At 43.1% G+C, this 16,261-nt stretch overlaps 18 non-coding genes across 18 annotated transcripts; 6 read left to right on the top strand and 12 right to left on the bottom strand.

Annotated features, from left to right (window-relative positions):
• The first annotated feature begins 289 nt into the window (after positions 1 to 289).
• On the top strand, positions 290 to 361 carry trnad-guc (transfer RNA aspartic acid (anticodon GUC)). Its single transcript has one exon. It is a non-coding gene; the product is annotated as a tRNA-Asp (tRNA).
• A 452-nt stretch (positions 362 to 813) lies between these two features.
• On the bottom strand, positions 814 to 928 carry LOC143730133 (U5 spliceosomal RNA). Its single transcript, XR_013200358.1, has one exon. It is a non-coding gene; the product is annotated as a U5 spliceosomal RNA (small nuclear RNA).
• A 1,762-nt stretch (positions 929 to 2,690) lies between these two features.
• LOC143730130 (U5 spliceosomal RNA) lies at positions 2,691 to 2,805 on the bottom strand. Its single transcript, XR_013200356.1, has one exon. It is a non-coding gene; the product is annotated as a U5 spliceosomal RNA (small nuclear RNA).
• Positions 2,806 to 3,208: 403 nt separating this feature from the next.
• Positions 3,209 to 3,323, bottom strand: LOC143730129 (U5 spliceosomal RNA). The gene has a single exon (XR_013200355.1). It is a non-coding gene; the product is annotated as a U5 spliceosomal RNA (small nuclear RNA).
• Positions 3,324 to 4,558: 1,235 nt separating this feature from the next.
• Positions 4,559 to 4,630, top strand: trnad-guc (transfer RNA aspartic acid (anticodon GUC)). The gene has a single exon. It is a non-coding gene; the product is annotated as a tRNA-Asp (tRNA).
• A 453-nt stretch (positions 4,631 to 5,083) lies between these two features.
• LOC143730128 (U5 spliceosomal RNA) lies at positions 5,084 to 5,198 on the bottom strand. Its single transcript, XR_013200354.1, has one exon. It is a non-coding gene; the product is annotated as a U5 spliceosomal RNA (small nuclear RNA).
• A 403-nt stretch (positions 5,199 to 5,601) lies between these two features.
• On the bottom strand, positions 5,602 to 5,716 carry LOC143730127 (U5 spliceosomal RNA). The gene has a single exon (XR_013200353.1). It is a non-coding gene; the product is annotated as a U5 spliceosomal RNA (small nuclear RNA).
• Positions 5,717 to 6,954: 1,238 nt separating this feature from the next.
• trnad-guc (transfer RNA aspartic acid (anticodon GUC)) lies at positions 6,955 to 7,026 on the top strand. The gene has a single exon. It is a non-coding gene; the product is annotated as a tRNA-Asp (tRNA).
• A 453-nt stretch (positions 7,027 to 7,479) lies between these two features.
• On the bottom strand, positions 7,480 to 7,594 carry LOC143730126 (U5 spliceosomal RNA). Its single transcript, XR_013200352.1, has one exon. It is a non-coding gene; the product is annotated as a U5 spliceosomal RNA (small nuclear RNA).
• A 993-nt stretch (positions 7,595 to 8,587) lies between these two features.
• Positions 8,588 to 8,702, bottom strand: LOC143730284 (U5 spliceosomal RNA). The gene has a single exon (XR_013200495.1). It is a non-coding gene; the product is annotated as a U5 spliceosomal RNA (small nuclear RNA).
• A 1,236-nt stretch (positions 8,703 to 9,938) lies between these two features.
• trnad-guc (transfer RNA aspartic acid (anticodon GUC)) lies at positions 9,939 to 10,010 on the top strand. Its single transcript has one exon. It is a non-coding gene; the product is annotated as a tRNA-Asp (tRNA).
• Positions 10,011 to 10,462: 452 nt separating this feature from the next.
• On the bottom strand, positions 10,463 to 10,577 carry LOC143730283 (U5 spliceosomal RNA). The gene has a single exon (XR_013200494.1). It is a non-coding gene; the product is annotated as a U5 spliceosomal RNA (small nuclear RNA).
• Positions 10,578 to 11,812: 1,235 nt separating this feature from the next.
• Positions 11,813 to 11,884, top strand: trnad-guc (transfer RNA aspartic acid (anticodon GUC)). The gene has a single exon. It is a non-coding gene; the product is annotated as a tRNA-Asp (tRNA).
• Positions 11,885 to 12,337: 453 nt separating this feature from the next.
• LOC143729827 (U5 spliceosomal RNA) lies at positions 12,338 to 12,452 on the bottom strand. Its single transcript, XR_013200088.1, has one exon. It is a non-coding gene; the product is annotated as a U5 spliceosomal RNA (small nuclear RNA).
• A 987-nt stretch (positions 12,453 to 13,439) lies between these two features.
• On the bottom strand, positions 13,440 to 13,554 carry LOC143730282 (U5 spliceosomal RNA). Its single transcript, XR_013200493.1, has one exon. It is a non-coding gene; the product is annotated as a U5 spliceosomal RNA (small nuclear RNA).
• Positions 13,555 to 14,790: 1,236 nt separating this feature from the next.
• On the top strand, positions 14,791 to 14,862 carry trnad-guc (transfer RNA aspartic acid (anticodon GUC)). Its single transcript has one exon. It is a non-coding gene; the product is annotated as a tRNA-Asp (tRNA).
• Positions 14,863 to 15,315: 453 nt separating this feature from the next.
• LOC143730074 (U5 spliceosomal RNA) lies at positions 15,316 to 15,431 on the bottom strand. Its single transcript, XR_013200305.1, has one exon. It is a non-coding gene; the product is annotated as a U5 spliceosomal RNA (small nuclear RNA).
• A 402-nt stretch (positions 15,432 to 15,833) lies between these two features.
• Positions 15,834 to 15,948, bottom strand: LOC143730125 (U5 spliceosomal RNA). Its single transcript, XR_013200351.1, has one exon. It is a non-coding gene; the product is annotated as a U5 spliceosomal RNA (small nuclear RNA).
• Between the last annotated feature and the right edge of the window lie 313 nt (positions 15,949 to 16,261).

Genomic DNA, 16,261 nt, shown 5'->3' with positions numbered 1-16,261 from the left:
AAAACAGCCAATTCTTTTAGCCACTCTCAATCTCTGGCCCAACCTATTGTGGTACTTTGTTACAAGCTGCCAAACGTCCTCTGTTCTTGAACAAACACATGTAGCTCTGCTGTGAGCAAGACAATTCTTGGATACCTCCATAGGACAGGGTGAGCTCTTTGGCCAAAATAAAATGTTTAAATAATAATAACTCCATTAATGGAAAGCATATCCAGTATTAAGTGACGTCTCAACGGTTGAGCATAGACAACAGTAACACACCGCCCAGAGAAGCAACTGTGATGACCAGTCCTCGTTAGTATAGTGGACAGTATCTCCGCCTGTCACGCGGAAGACCGGGGTTCGATTCCCCGACGGGGAGTCTTCTTCTTTATCACGACCAAACACCTTGCATAAGCTCGGGCTTTACCGTGGAAGGTGCTGTTAAAGTCAACCTGCCGTTCAAGACTCGCTTGATTATTTTTAGCTAATTGCATTTGAAAGATTTTACTTTCAAGAAAGCGTTTGCAATAGGTTTGTAAAAGGTGTTTTTTGAATGTTTGGCCTGAGTCTTTTTTTTTGTGGGATTTTCACTGTTCTGACCAGCGTGTTCCGTTCCGAACGCTTGGAAACAGTGAACAATTTTGCGAAGCAATCAGTTCAAAGCTTTGTTTCTCCCATCACTACCCTTTTGTGCTTGGTAAAACTTACATTCACACCGCTGTCTTGGACAAAACAGCCAATTCTTTTAGCCACGCTCGATCTGTGGCCCAGCCTATTGTGGTACTTTGTTACAAGCTGCCAAACGTCCTCTGTTCTTGAACAAACACATGTAGCTCTGCTGTGAGCAGAGCATCCAAAAATATCAGAAACTCGCAAATGTTCCCCTCCACGGAAATCTTTAGTAAAAGGCGAAAGATTTATGCGTGAATGAAGAGAAACTCGAGCTGTACCCATGAGACGTTGGGACAATGTGGTCCCAAGCACATGCAACCATGCTCAGCAAGGGTAATGTCTGGTGCAGGCTCCTCCCATCCAGCTTATTTTCTTTTTTTTTAAAAACAATAATACAGCCATATCCATTAGAGGAAGGAGCAAATGTAAAAAGAATCTGCCCCATCACCAAATGTCCGCAAACCCTGTCCAAGAGGATGTCACTGAATCCGATAGTATGTCGAAGACCAGTGGTAGTATTCGCATGAGATTTTTGTGAACTTCCTGGATGCTAAATGAACAAACCCTTCATCTCCTTAGATTGCGGATGGATACCTCCATAGGACAGGGTGAGCTCCTTGGCCAAAATAAAAGGCTTAAATAATAATAACTCCATTAATGGAAAGCATATCCAGTATTAAGTGACGTCTCAACGGTTGAGCATAGACAACAGTACCGTACCGCCCAGAGAAGCAATTGGGATGACCAGTCCTCGTTAGTATAGTGGACAGTATCTCCGCCTGTCACGCGGAAGACCGGGGTTCGATTAGTCTTCTTCTTTATCACGACCAAACACCTTGCATAAGCTCAGGCTTTACAGTGGAAGGCGCTGTTAAAGTCAACCTGCCGTTCAAGACTCACTTGATTATGTTTAGCTAATTGCATTTGAAAGATTTTACTTTCAAGAAAGCGTTTGCAATAGGTTTGTAAAAGGTGTTTTTTGAATGTTTGGCCTGAGTCTTTTTTTTTTGTTGCATTTTCACTGTTCTGACCAGTGTGTTGCGTTCCGAACGCTTGGAAACAGTGAATAATGTTGCGAAACAATCGGTTCAAAGCTTTGTTTCTCCCATCACTACCCTTTTGTGCTTGGTAAAACTTACATTCACACTGCTGACACAAGACTCGAAGTTGTGAACTGGGAAAGTGTGGATGGTTTGACGACTACCCAGTTCCAGTCTTGGACAAAACAGCCAATTCTTTTAGCCACGCTCAATCTCTGGCCCAACCTATTGTGGTACTTTGTTACAAGCTGCCAAACGTCCTCTGTTCTTGAACAAACACATGTAGCTCTGCTGTGAGCAAGACAATTCTTGGATACCTCCATAGGACAGGGTGAGCTCTTTGGCCAAAATAAAATGTTTAAATAATAATAACTCCATTATTGGAAAGCATATCCAGTATTAAGTGACGTCTCAACGGTTGAGCATAGACAACAGTAACACACCGCCCAGAGAAGCAACGGTGATGACCAGTCCTCGTTAGTATAGTGGACAGTATCTCCGCCTGTCACGCGGAAGACCGGGGTTCGATTCCTCGACGGGCAGTCTTCTTCTTTATCACGACCAAACACCTTGCATAAGCTCGGGCTTTACCGTGGAAGGTGCCGTTAAAGTCAACCTGCCGTTCAAGACTCGCTTGATTATTTTTAGCTAATTGCATTTGAAAGATTTTACTTTCAAGAAAGCGTTTGCAATAGGTTTGTGGAAGGTGTTTTTTGAATGTTTGGCCTGAGTCTTTTTTTTGTGTGGGATTTTCACTGTTCTGACCAGCGTGTTCCGTTCCGAACGCTTGGAAACAGTGAATAATTTTGCGAAGCAATCAGTTCAAAGCTTTGTTTCTCCCATCACTACCCTTTTGTGCTTGGTAAAACTTACATTCACACCGCTTGCTTGGACAAAACAGCCAATTCTTTTAGCCACGCTCGATCTGTGACCCAGCCTATTGTGGTACTTTGTTACAAGCTGCCAAACGTCCTCTGTTCTTGAACAAACACATGTAGCTCTGCTGTGAGCAGAGCATCCAAAAATATCAGAAACTCGCAAATGTTCCCCTCCACGGAAATCTTTAGTAAAAGGCGAAAGATTTATGCGTGAATGAAGAGAAACTCGAGCTGTACCCATGAGACGTATGGACAATGTGGTCCCAAGCACATGCTACAATGCAAGGGTAATGTCTGGTGCAGGCTCCTCCCATCCAGCTTATTTTCTTTTTTTTTAAAAACAATAATACAGCCATATCCATTAGAGGAAGGAGCAAATGTAAAAAGAATCTGCCCCATCACCAAATGTCCGCAAACCCTGTCCAAGAGGATGTCACTGAATCCGATAGTATGTCGAAGACCAGTGGTAGTATTCGCATGAGATTTTTATGAACTTCCTGGATGCTAAATGAACAAACCCGTCATCTCCTTGGATTGCGGGTGGATACTTTTAACAACGCACGATCTTTGGCCCAGCCTATTGTGGTACTTTGTTACAAGCTGCCAAACGTCCTCTGTTCTTGAACAAACACATGTAGCTCTGCTGTGAGCAGAGCATCCAAAAATATCAGAAACTCGCAAATGTTCCCCTCCACGGAAATCTTTAGTAAAAGGCGAAAGATTTATGCGTGAATGAAGAGAAACTCGAGCTGTACCCATGAGACGTTGGGACAATGTGGTCCCAAGCACATGCAACCATGCTCAGCAAGGGTAATGTCTGGTGCAGGCTCCTCCCATCCAGCTTATTTTCTTTAAAAAAAAAAAACAATAATACAGCCATATCCATTAGAGGAAGGAGCAAATGTAAAAAGAATCTGCACCATCACCAAATGTCCGCAAACCCTGTCCAAGAGGATGTCACTGAATCCGATAGTATGTCGAAGACCAGTGGTAGTATTCGCATGAGATTTTTATGAACTTCCTGGATGCTAAATGAACAAACCCTTCATCTCCTTAGATTGCGGATGGATACCTCCATAGGACAGGGTGAGCTCCTTGGCCAAAATAAAAGGCTTAAATAATAATAACTCCATTAATGGAAAGCATATCCAGTATTAAGTGACGTCTCAACGGTTGAGCATAGACAACAGTACCGTACCGCCCAGAGAAGCAATTGGGATGACCAGTCCTCGTTAGTATAGTGGACAGTATCTCCGCCTGTCACGCGGAAGACCGGGGTTTGATTAGTCTTCTTCTTTATCACGACCAAACACCTTGCATAAGCTCAGGCTTTACAGTGGAAGGCGCTGTTAAAGTCAACCTGCCGTTCAAGACTCACTTGATTATGTTTAGCTAATTGCATTTGAAAGATTTTACTTTCAAGAAAGCGTTTGCAATAGGTTTGTAAAAGGTGTTTTTGAATGTTTGGCCTGAGTCTTTTTTTTTTGTTGCATTTTCACTGTTCTGACCAGTGTGTTGCGTTCCGAACGCTTGGAAACAGTGAATAATGTTGCGAAACAATCGGTTCAAAGCTTTGTTTCTCCCATCACTACCCTTTTGTGCTTGGTAAAACTTACATTCACACTGCTGACACAAGACGAAGTTGTGAACTGGGAAAGTGTGGATGGTTTGACGACTACCCAGTTCCAGTCTTGGACAAAACAGCCAATTCTTTTAGCCACGCTCAATCTCTGGCCCAACCTATTGTGGTACTTTGTTACAAGCTGCCAAACGTCCTCTGTTCTTGAACAAACACATGTAGCTCTGCTGTGAGCAAGACAATTCTTGGATACCTCCATAGGACAGGGTGAGCTCTTTGGCCAAAATAAAATGTTTAAATAATAATAACTCCATTAATGGAAAGCATATCCAGTATTAAGTGACGTCTCAACGGTTGAGCATAGACAACATTAACACACCGCCCAGAGAAGCAACGGTGATGACCAGTCCTCGTTAGTATAGTGGACAGTATCTCCGCCTGTCACGCGGATGACCGGGGTTCGATTCCCCGACGGGGAGTCTTCTTCTTTATCACGACCAAACACCTTGCATAAGCTCGGGCTTTATCGTGGAAGGTGCTGTTAAAGTCAACCTGCCGTTCAAGACTCGCTTGATTATTTTTAGCTAATTGCATTTGAAAGATTTTACTTTCAAGAAAGCGTTTGCAATAGGTTTGTGGAAGGTGTTTTTTTAATGTTTGGCCTGAGTCTTTTTTTTGTGTGGGATTTTCACTGTTCTGACCAGCGTGTTCCGTTCCGAACGCTTGGAAACAGTGAATAATTTTGCGAAGCAATCAGTTCAAAGCTTTGTTTCTCCCATCACTACCCTTTTGTGCTTGGTAAAACTTACATTCACACCGCTTGCTTGCACAAAACAGCCAATTCTTTTAGCCACGCTCGATCTGTGACCCAGCCTATTGTGGTACTTTGTTACAAGCTGCCAAACGTCCTCTGTTCTTGAACAAACACATGTAGCTCTGCTGTGAGCAGAGCATCCAAAAATATCAGAAACTCGCAAATGTTCCCCTCCACGGAAATCTTTAGTAAAAGGCGAAAGATTTATGCGTGAATGAAGAGAAACTCGAGCTGTACCCATGAGACGTATGGACAATGTGGTCCCAAGCACATGCTACAATGCAAGGGTAATGTCTGGTGCAGGCTCCTCCCATCCAGCTTATTTTCTTTTTTTTAAAAAACAATAATACAGCCATATCCATTAGAGGAAGGAGCAAATGTAAAAAGAATCTGCCCCATCACCAAATGTCCGCAAACCCTGTCCAAGAGGATGTCACTGAATCCGATAATATGTCGAAGACCAGTGGTAGTATTCGCATGAGATTTTTATGAACTTCCTGGATGCTAAATGAACAAACCCGTCATCTCCTTGGATTGCGGGTGGATACTTTTAGCCACGCACGATCTGTGGCCCAGCCTATTGTGGTACTTTGTTACAAGCTGCCAAACGTCCTCTGTTCTTGAACAAACACATGTAGCTCTGCTGTGAGCAGAGCATCCAAAAATATCAGAAACTCGCAAATGTTCCCCTCCACGGAAATCTTTAGTAAAAGGCGAAAGATTTATGCGTGAATGAAGAGAAACTCGAGCTGTACCCATGAGACGTTGGGACAATGTGGTCCCAAGCACATGCAACCATGCTCAGCAAGGGTAATGTCTGGTGCAGGCTCCTCCCATCCAGCTTATTTTCTTTAAAAAAAAAAAAACAATAATACAGCCATATCCATTAGAGGAAGGAGCAAATGTAAAAAGAATCTGCCCCATCACCAAATGTCCGCAAACCCTGTCCAAGAGGATGTCACTGAATCCGATAGTATGTCGAAGACCAGTGGTAGTATTCGCATGAGATTTTTATTAACTTCCTGGATGCTAAATGAACAAACCCTTCATCTCCTTAGATTGCGGATGGATACCTCCATAGGACAGGGTGAGCTCCTTGGCCAAAATAAAAGGCTTAAATAATAATAACTCCATTAATGGAAAGCATATCCAGTATTAAGTGACGTCTCAACGGTTGAGCATAGACAACAGTACCGTACCGCCCAGAGAAGCAATTGGGATGACCAGTCCTCGTTAGTATAGTGGACAGTATCTCCGCCTGTCACGCGGAAGACCGGGGTTCGATTAGTCTTCTTCTTTATCACGACCAAACACCTTGCATAAGCTCAGGCTTTACAGTGGAAGGCGCTGTTAAAGTCAACCTGCCGTTCAAGACTCACTTGATTATGTTTAGCTAATTGCATTTGAAAGATTTTACTTTCAAGAAAGCGTTTGCAATAGGTTTGTAAAAGGTGTTTTTGAATGTTTGGCCTGAGTCTTTTTTTTTTGTTGCATTTTCACTGTTCTGACCAGTGTGTTGCGTTCCGAACGCTTGGAAACAGTGAATAATGTTGCGAAACAATCGGTTCAAAGCTTTGTTTCTCCCATCACTACCCTTTTGTGCTTGGTAAAACTTACATTCACACTGCTGACACAAGACTCGAAGTTGTGAACTGGGAAAGTGTGGATGGTTTGACGACTACCCAGTTCCAGTCTTGGACAAAACAGCCAATTCTTTTAGCCACGCTCAATCTCTGGCCCAACCTATTGTGGTACTTTGTTACAAGCTGCCAAACGTCCTCTGTTCTTGAACAAACACATGTAGCTCTGCTGTGAGCAAGACAATTCTTGGATACCTCCATAGGACAGGGTGAGCTCTTTGGCCAAAATAAAATGTTTAAATAATAATAACTCCATTAATGGAAAGCATATCCAGTATTAAGTGACGTCTCAACGGTTGAGCATAGACAACAGTAACACACCGCCCAGAGAAGCAACGGTGATGACCAGTCCTCGTTAGTATAGTGGACAGTATCTCCGCCTGTCACGCGGAAGACCGGGGTTCGATTCCCCGATGGGGAGTCTTCTTCTTTATCACGACCAAACACCTTGCATAAGCTCGGGCTTTACCGTGGAAGGTGCTGTTAAAGTCAACCTGCCGTTCAAGACTCGCTTGATTATTTTTAGCTAATTGCATTTGAAAGATTTTACTTTCAAGAAAGCGTTTGCAATAGGTTTGTGGAAGGTGTTTTTTGAATGTTTGGCCTGAGTCTTTTTTTTGTGTGGGATTTTCACTGTTCTGACCAGCGTGTTCCGTTCCGAACGCTTGGAAACAGTGAATAATTTTGCGAAGCAATCAGTTCAAAGCTTTGTTTCTCCCATCACTACCCTTTTGTGCTTGGTAAAACTTACATTCACACCGCTTGCTTGGACAAAACAGCCAATTCTTTTAGCCACGCTCGATCTGTGACCCAGCCTATTGTGGTACTTTGTTACAAGCTGCCAAACGTCCTCTGTTCTTGAACAAACACATGTAGCTCTGCTGTGAGCAGAGCATCCAAAAATATCAGAAACTCGCAAATGTTCCCCTCCACGGAAATCTTTAGTAAAAGGCGAAAGATTTATGCGTGAATGAAGAGAAACTCGAGCTGTACCCATGAGACGTATGGACAATGTGGTCCCAAGCACATGCAACAATGCAAGGGTAATGTCTGGTGCAGGCTCCTCCCATCCAGCTTATTTTCTTTTTTTTTAAAAACAATAATACAGCCATATCCATTAGAGGAAGGAGCAAATGTAAAAAGAATCTGCCCCATCACCAAATGTCCGCAAACCCTGTCCAAGAGGATGTCACTGAATCCGATAGTATGTCGAAGACCAGTGGTAGTATTCGCATGAGATTTTTATGAACTTCCTGGATGCTAAATGAACAAACCCTTCATCTCCTTGGATTGCGGGTGGATACCTCCATAGGACAGGGTGAGCTCCTTGGCTAAAATAAAAGGCTTAAATAATAATAACTCCATTAATGGAAAGCATATCCAGTATTAAGTGACGTCTCAACGGTTGAGCATAGACAACAGTACCGTACCGCCCAGAGAAGCAATTGGGATGACCAGTCCTCTTTAGTATAGTGGACAGTATCTCCGCCTGTCACGCGGAAGACCGGGGTTCGATTCCCCGACGGGGGGTCTTCTTCTTTATCACGACCAAACACCTTGCATAAGCTCGGGCTTTACCGTGGAAGGTGCTGTTAAAGTCAACCTGCCATTCAAGACTCGCTTGATTATTTTTAGCTAATTGCATTTGAAAGATTTTACTTTCAAGAAAGCGTTTGCAATAGGTTTGTAAAAGGTGTTTTTTGAATGTTTGGCCTGAGTCTTTTTTTTTATGGGATTTTCACTGTTCTGACCAGCGTGTTCCGTTCCGAACGCTTGGAAACAGTGAACAATTTTGCGAAGCAATCAGTTCAAAGCTTTGTTTCTCCCATCACTACCCTTTTGTGCTTGGTAAAACTTACATTCACACCGCTGTCTTGGACAAAAAAGCCAATTCTTTTAGCCACGCTCGATCTGTGGCCCAGCCTATTGTGGTACTTTGTTACAAGCTGCCAAACGTCCTCTGTTCTTGAACAAACACATGTAGCTCTGCTGTGAGCAGAGCATCCAAAAATATCAGAAACTCGCAAATGTTCCCCTCCACGGAAATCTTTAGTAAAAGGCGAAAGATTTATGCGTGAATGAAGAAAAACTCGAGCTGTACCCATGAGACGTTGGGACAATGTGGTCCCAAGCACATGCAACCATGCTCAGCAAGGGTAATGTCTGGTGCAGGCTCCTCCCATCCAGCTTATTTTCTTTTTTTTTAAAAACAATAATACAGCCATATCCATTAGAGGAAGGAGCAAATGTAAAAAGAATCTGCCCCATCACCAAATGTCCGCAAACCCTGTCCAAGAGGATGTCACTGAATCCGATAGTATGTCGAAGACCAGTGGTAGTATTCGCATGAGATTTTTATGAACTTCCTGGATGCTAAATGAACAAACCCTTCATCTCCTTAGATTGCGGATGGATACCTCCATAGGACAGGGTGAGCTCCTTGGCCAAAATAAAAGGCTTAAATAATAATAACTCCATTAATGGAAAGCATATCCAGTATTAAGTGACGTCTCAACGGTTGAGCATAGACAACAGTACCGTACCGCCCAGAGAAGCAATTGGGATGACCAGTCCTAGTTAGTATAGTGGACAGTATCTCCGCCTGTCACGCGGAAGACCGGGGTTCGATTAGTCTTCTTCTTTATCACGACCAAACACCTTGCATAAGCTCAGGCTTTACAGTGGAAGGCGCTGTTAAAGTCAACCTGCCGTTCAAGACTCACTTGATTATGTTTAGCTAATTGCATTTGAAAGATTTTACTTTCAAGAAAGCGTTTGCAATAGGTTTGTAAAAGGTGTTTTTGAATGTTTGGCCTGAGTGTTTTTTTTTTGTTGCATTTTCACTGTTCTGACCAGTGTGTTGCGTTCCGAACGCTTGGAAACAGTGAATAATGTTGCGAAACAATCGGTTCAAAGCTTTGTTTCTCCCATCACTACCCTTTTGTGCTTGGTAAAACTTACATTCACACTGCTGACACAAGACTCGAAGTTGTGAACTGGGAAAGTGTGGATGGTTTGACGACTACCCAGTTCCAGTCTTGGACAAAACAGCCAATTCTTTTAGCCACGCTCAATCTCTGGCCCAACCTATTGTGGTACTTTGTTACAAGCTGCCAAACGTCCTCTGTTCTTGAACAAACACATGTAGCTCTGCTGTGAGCAAGACAATTCTTGGATACCACCATAGGACAGGGTGAGCTCTTTGGCCAAAATAAAATGTTTAAATAATAATAACTCCATTAATGGAAAGCATATCCAGTATTAAGTGACGTCTCAACGGTTGAGCATAGACAACAGTAACACACCGCCCAGAGAAGCAACTGTGATGACCAGTCCTCGTTAGTATAGTGGACAGTATCTCCGCCTGTCACGCGGAAGACCGGGGTTCGATTCCCCGACGGGGAGTCTTCTTCTTTATCACGACCAAACACCTTGCATAAGCTCGGGCTTTACCGTGGAAGGTGCTGTTAAAGTCAACCTGCCATTCAAGACTCGCTTGATTATTTTTAGCTAATTGCATTTGAAAGATTTTACTTTCAAGAAAGCGTTTGCAATAGGTTTGTAAAAGGTGTTTTTTGAATGTTTGGCCTGAGTCTTTTTTTTTGTGGGATTTTCACTGTTCTGACCAGCGTGTTCCGTTCCGAACGCTTGGAAACAGTGAACAATTTTGCGAAGCAATCAGTTCAAAGCTTTGTTTCTCCCATCACTACCCTTTTGTGCTTGGTAAAACTTACATTCACACCGCTGTCTTGGACAAAACAGCCAATTCTTTTAGCCACGCTCGATCTGTGGCCCAGCCTATTGTGGTACTTTGTTACAAGCTGCCAAACGTCCTCTGTTCTTGAACAAACACATGTAGCTCTGCTGTGAGCAGAGCATCCAAAAATATCAGAAACTCGCAAATGTTCCCCTCCACGGAAATCTTTAGTAAAAGGCGAAAGATTTATGCGTGAATGAAGAAAAACTCGAGCTGTACCCATGAGACGTTGGGACAATGTGGTCCCAAGCACATGCAACCATGCTCAGCAAGGGTAATGTCTGGTGCAGGCTCCTCCCATCCAGCTTATTTTCTTTTTTTTTAAAAACAATAATACAGCCATATCCATTAGAGGAAGGAGCAAATGTAAAAAGAATCTGCCCCATCACCAAATGTCCGCAAACCCTGTCCAAGAGGATGTCACTGAATCCGATAGTATGGCGAAGACCAGTGGTAGTATTCGCATGAGATTTTTATGAACTTCCTGGATGCTAAATGAACAAACCCTTCATCTCCTTAGATTGCGGATGGATACCTCCATAGGACAGGGTGAGCTCCTTGGCCAAAATAAAAGGCTTAAATAATAATAACTCCATTAATGGAAAGCATATCCAGTATTAAGTGACGTCTCAACGGTTGAGCATAGACAACAGTACCGTACCGCCCAGAGAAGCAATTGGGATGACCAGTCCTCGTTAGTATAGTGGACAGTATCTCCGCCTGTCACGCGGAAGACCGGGGTTCGATTAGTCTTCTTCTTTATCACGACCAAACACCTTGCATAAGCTCAGGCTTTACAGTGGAAGGCGCTGTTAAAGTCAACCTGCCGTTCAAGACTCACTTGATTATGTTTAGCTAATTGCATTTGAAAGATTTTACTTTCAAGAAAGCGTTTGCAATAGGTTTGTAAAAGGTGTTTTTGAATGTTTGGCCTGAGTGTTTTTTTTTGTTGCATTTTCACTGTTCTGACCAGTGTGTTGCGTTCCGAACGCTTGGAAACAGTGAATAATGTTGCGAAACAATCGGTTCAAAGCTTTGTTTCTCCCATCACTACCCTTTTGTGCTTGGTAAAACTTACATTCACACTGCTGACACAAGACTCGAAGTTGTGAACTGGGAAAGTGTGGATGGTTTGACGACTACCCAGTTCCAGTCTTGGACAAAACAGCCAATTCTTTTAGCCACGCTCAATCTCTGGCCCAACCTATTGTGGTACTTTGTTACAAGCTGCCAAACGTCCTCTGTTCTTGAACAAACACATGTAGCTCTGCTGTGAGCAAGACAATTCTTGGATACCTCCATAGGACAGGGTGAGCTCTTTGGCCAAAATAAAATGTTTAAATAATAATAACTCCATTAATGGAAAGCATATCCAGTATTAAGTGACGTCTCAACGGTTGAGCATAGACAACAGTAATACACCGCCCAGAGAAGCAACTGTGATGACCAGTCCTCGTTAGTATAGTGGACAGTATCTCCGCCTGTCACGCGGAAGACCGGGGTTCGATTCCCCGACGGGGAGTCTTCTTCTTTATCACGACCAAACACCTTGCATAAGCTCGGGCTTTACCGTGGAAGGTGCTGTTAAAGTCAACCTGCCTTTCAAGACTCGCTTGATTATTTTTAGCTAATTGCATTTGAAAGATTTTACTTTCAAGAAAGCGTTTGCAATAGGTTTGTGGAAGGTGTTTTTTGAATGTTTGGCCTGAGTCTTTTTTTTGTGTGGGATTTTCACTGTTCTGACCAGCGTGTTCCGTTCCGAACGCTTGGAAACAGTGAATAATTTTGCGAAGCAATCAGTTCAAAGCTTTGTTTCTCCCATCACTACCCTTTTGTGCTTGGTAAAACTTACATTCACACCGCATGCTTGGACAAAACAGCCAATTCTTTTAGCCACGCTCGATCTGTGACCCAGCCTATTGTGGTACTTTGTTACAAGCTGCCAAACGTCCTCTGTTCTTGAACAAACACATGTAGCTCTGCTGTGAGCAGAGCATCCAAAAATATAAGAAACTCGCAAATGTTCCCCTCCACGAAAATCTTTAGTAAAAGGCGAAAGATTTATGCGTGAATGAAGAGAAACTCTAGCTGTACCCATGAGACGTTGGGACAATGTGGTCCCAAGCACATGCAACCATGCTCAGCAAGGGTAATGTCTGGTGCAGGCTCCTCCCATCCAGCTTATTTTCTTAAAAAAAAAAAACAATAATACAGCCATATCCATTAGAGGAAAGAGCAAATGTAAAAAGAATCTGCCCCATCACCAAATGTCCGCAAACCCTGTCCAAGAGGATGTCACTGAATCCGATAGTATGTCGAAGACCAGTGGTAGTATTCGCATGAGATTTTTATGAACTTCCTGGATGCTAAATGAACAAACCCTTCATCTCCTTGGATTGCGGGTGGATACCTCCATAGGACAGGGTGAGCTCCTTGGCCAAAATAAAAGGCTTAAATAATAATAACTCCATTAATGGAAAGCATATCCAGTATTAAGTGACGTCTCAACGGTTGAGCATAGACAACAGTACCGTACCGCCCAGAGAAGCAATTGGGATGACCAGTCCTCGTTAGTATAATGGACAGTATCTCCGCCTGTCACGCGGAAGACCGGGGTTCGATTAGTCTTCTTCTTTATCACGACCAAACACCTTGCATAAGCTCAGGCTTTACCGTGGAAGGCGCTGTTAAAGTCAACCTGCCATTCAAGACTCGCTTGATTATTTTTAGCTAATTGCATTTGAAAGATTTTACTTTCAAGAAAGTGTTTGCAATAGGTTTGTAAAAGGTGTTTTTTGAATGTTTGGCCTGAGTCTTTTTTTTTGTGGGATTTTCACTGTTCTGACCAGCGTGTTCCGTTCCGAACGCTTGGAAACAGTGAACAATTTTGCGAAGCAATCAGTTCAAAGCTTTGTTTCTCCCATCACTACCCTTTTGTGCTTGGTAAAACTTACATTCACACCGCTGTCTTGGACAAAACAGCCAATTCTTTTAGCCACGCTCGATCTGTGGCCCAGCCTATTGTGGTACTTTGTTACAAGCTGCCAAACGTCCTCTGTTCTTGAACAAACACATGTAGCTCTGCTGTGAGCAGAGCATCCAAAAATATCAGAAACTCGCAAATGTTCCCCTCCACGGAAATCTTTAGTAAAAGGCGAAAGATTTATGCGTGAATGAAGAAAAACTCGAGCTGTACCCATGAGACGTTGGGACAATGTGGTCCCAAGCACATGCAACCATGCTCAGCAAGGGTAATGTCTGGTGCAGGCTCCTCCCATCCAGCTTATTTTCTTTTTTTTTAAAAACAATAATACAGCCATATCCATTAGAGGAAGGAGCAAATGTAAAAAGAATCTGCCCCATCACCAAATGTCCGCAAACCCTGTCCAAGAGGATGTCACTGAATCCGATAGTATGGCGAAGACCAGTGGTAGTATTCGCATCAGATTTTTATGAACTTCCTGGATGCTAAATGAACAAACCCTTCATCTCCTTAGATTGCGGATGGATACCTCCATAGGACAGGGTGAGCTCCTTGGCCAAAATAAAAGGCTTAAATAATAATAACTCCATTAATGGAAAGCATATCCAGTATTAAGTGACGTCTCAACGGTTGAGCATAGACAACAGTACCGTACCGCCCAGAGAAGCAATTGGGATGACCAGTCCTCGTTAGTATAGTGGACAGTATCTCCGCCTGTCACGCGGAAGACCGGGGTTCGATTAGTCTTCTTCTTTATCACGACCAAACACCTTGCATAAGCTCAGGCTTTACAGTGGAAGGCGCTGTTAAAGTCAACCTGCCGTTCAAGACTCACTTGATTATGTTTAGCTAATTGCATTTGAAAGATTTTACTTTCAAGAAAGCGTTTGCAATAGGTTTGTAAAAGGTGTTTTTTGAATGTTTGGCCTGAGTCTTTTTTTTTGTTGCATTTTCACTGTTCTGACCAGTGTGTTGCGTTCCGAACGCTTGGAAACAGTGAATAATGTTGCGAAACAATCGGTTCAAAGCTTTGTTTCTCCCATCACTACCCTTTTGTGCTTGGTAAAACTTACATTCACACTGCTGACACAAGACTCGAAGTTGTGAACTGGGAAATTGTGGATGGTTTGACGACTACCCAGTTCCAGTCTTGGACAAAACAGCCAATTCTTTTAGCCACGCTCAATCTCTGGCCCAACCTATTGTGGTACTTTATTACAAGCTGCCAAACGTCCTCTGTTCTTGAACAAACACATGTAGCTCTGCTGTGAGCAAGACAATTCTTGGATACCTCCATAGGACAGGGTGAGCTCTTTGGCCAAAATAAAATGTTTAAATAATAATAACTCCATTAATGGAAAGCATATCCAGTATTAAGTGACGTCTCAACGGTTGAGCATAGACAACAGTAACACACCGCCCAGAGAAGCAACTGTGATGACCAGTCCTCGTTAGTATAGTGGACAGTATCTCCGCCTGTCACGCGGAAGACCGGGGTTCGATTCCCCGACGGGGAGTCTTCTTCTTTATCACGACCAAACACCTTGCATAAGCTCGGGCTTTACCGTGGAAGGTGCTGTTAAAGTCAACCTGCCGTTCAAGACTCGCTTGATTATTTTTAGCTAATTGCATTTGAAAGATTTTACTTTCAAGAAAGCGTTTGCAATAGGTTTGTGGAAGGTGTTTTTTGAATGTTTGGCCTGAGTCTTTTTTTTGTGTGGGATTTTCACTGTTCTGACCAGCGTGTTCCGTTCCGAACGCTTGGAAACAGTGAATAATTTTGCGAAGCAATCAGTTCAAAGCTTTGTTTCTCCCATCACTACCCTTTTGTGCTTGGTAAAACTTACATTCACACCGCTTGCTTGGACAAAACAGCCAATTCTTTTAGCCACGCTCGATCTGTGACCCAGCCTATTGTGGTACTTTGTTACAAGCTGCCAAACGTCCTCTGTTCTTGAACAAACACATGTAGCTCTGCTGTGAGCAGAGCATCCAAAAATATCAGAAACTCGCAAATGTTCCCCTCCACGGAAATCTTTAGTAAAAGGCGAAAGATTTATGCGTGAATGAAGAGAAACTCGAGCTTTACCCATGAGACGTATGGACAATGTGGTCCCAAGCACATGCAACAATGCAAGGGTAATGTCTGGTGCAGGCTCCTCCCATCCAGCTTATTTTCTTTTTTTTTAAAAACAATAATACAGCCATATCCATTAGAGGAAGGAGCAAATGTAAAAAGAATCTGCCCCATCACCAAATGTCCGCAAACCCTGTCCAAGAGGATGTCACTGAATCCGATAGTATGTCGAAGACCAGTGGTAGTATTCGCATGAGATTTTTATGAACTTCCTGGATGCTAAATGAACAAACCCTTCATCTCCTTGGATTGCGGGTGGATACTTTTAGCCACGCTCGATCTGTGGCCCAGCCTATTGTGGTACTTTGTTACAAGCTGCCAAACGTCCTCTGTTCTTGAACAAACACATGTAGCTCTGCTGTGAGCAGAGCATCCAAAAATATCAGAAACTCGCAAATGTTCCCCTCCACGGAAATCTTTAGTAAAAGGCGAAAGATTTATGCGTGAATGAAGAGAAACTCGAGCTGGCTCCTCCCATCCCATCCAGCTTATTTTCTTTTTTTTAAAAAACAATAATACAGCCATATCCATTAGAGGAAGGAGCAAATGTAAAAAGAATCTGCCCCATCACCAAATGTCCGCAAACCCTGTCCAAGAGGATGTCACTGAATCCGATAGTATGTCGAAGACCAGTGGTAGTATTCGCATGAGATTTTTATGAACTTCCTGGATGCTAAATGAACAAACCCTTCATCTCCTTAGATTGCGGATGGATACCTCCATAGGACAGGGTGAGCTCCTTGGCCAAAATAAAAGGCTTAAATAATAATAACTCCATT

The sequence above is a fragment of the Siphateles boraxobius genome, unplaced genomic scaffold (genome assembly GCF_051911475.1).
Source record: "Siphateles boraxobius isolate OS27281-9 unplaced genomic scaffold, OSU_SipBor_1 8, whole genome shotgun sequence".
In the NCBI taxonomy this organism is placed as follows: Eukaryota; Metazoa; Chordata; class Actinopteri; order Cypriniformes; family Leuciscidae; genus Siphateles; species Siphateles boraxobius.
The sequence above is the reverse complement of the archived record's forward strand: the minus strand, read 5'-3'. Positions and strand labels throughout refer to the sequence as shown.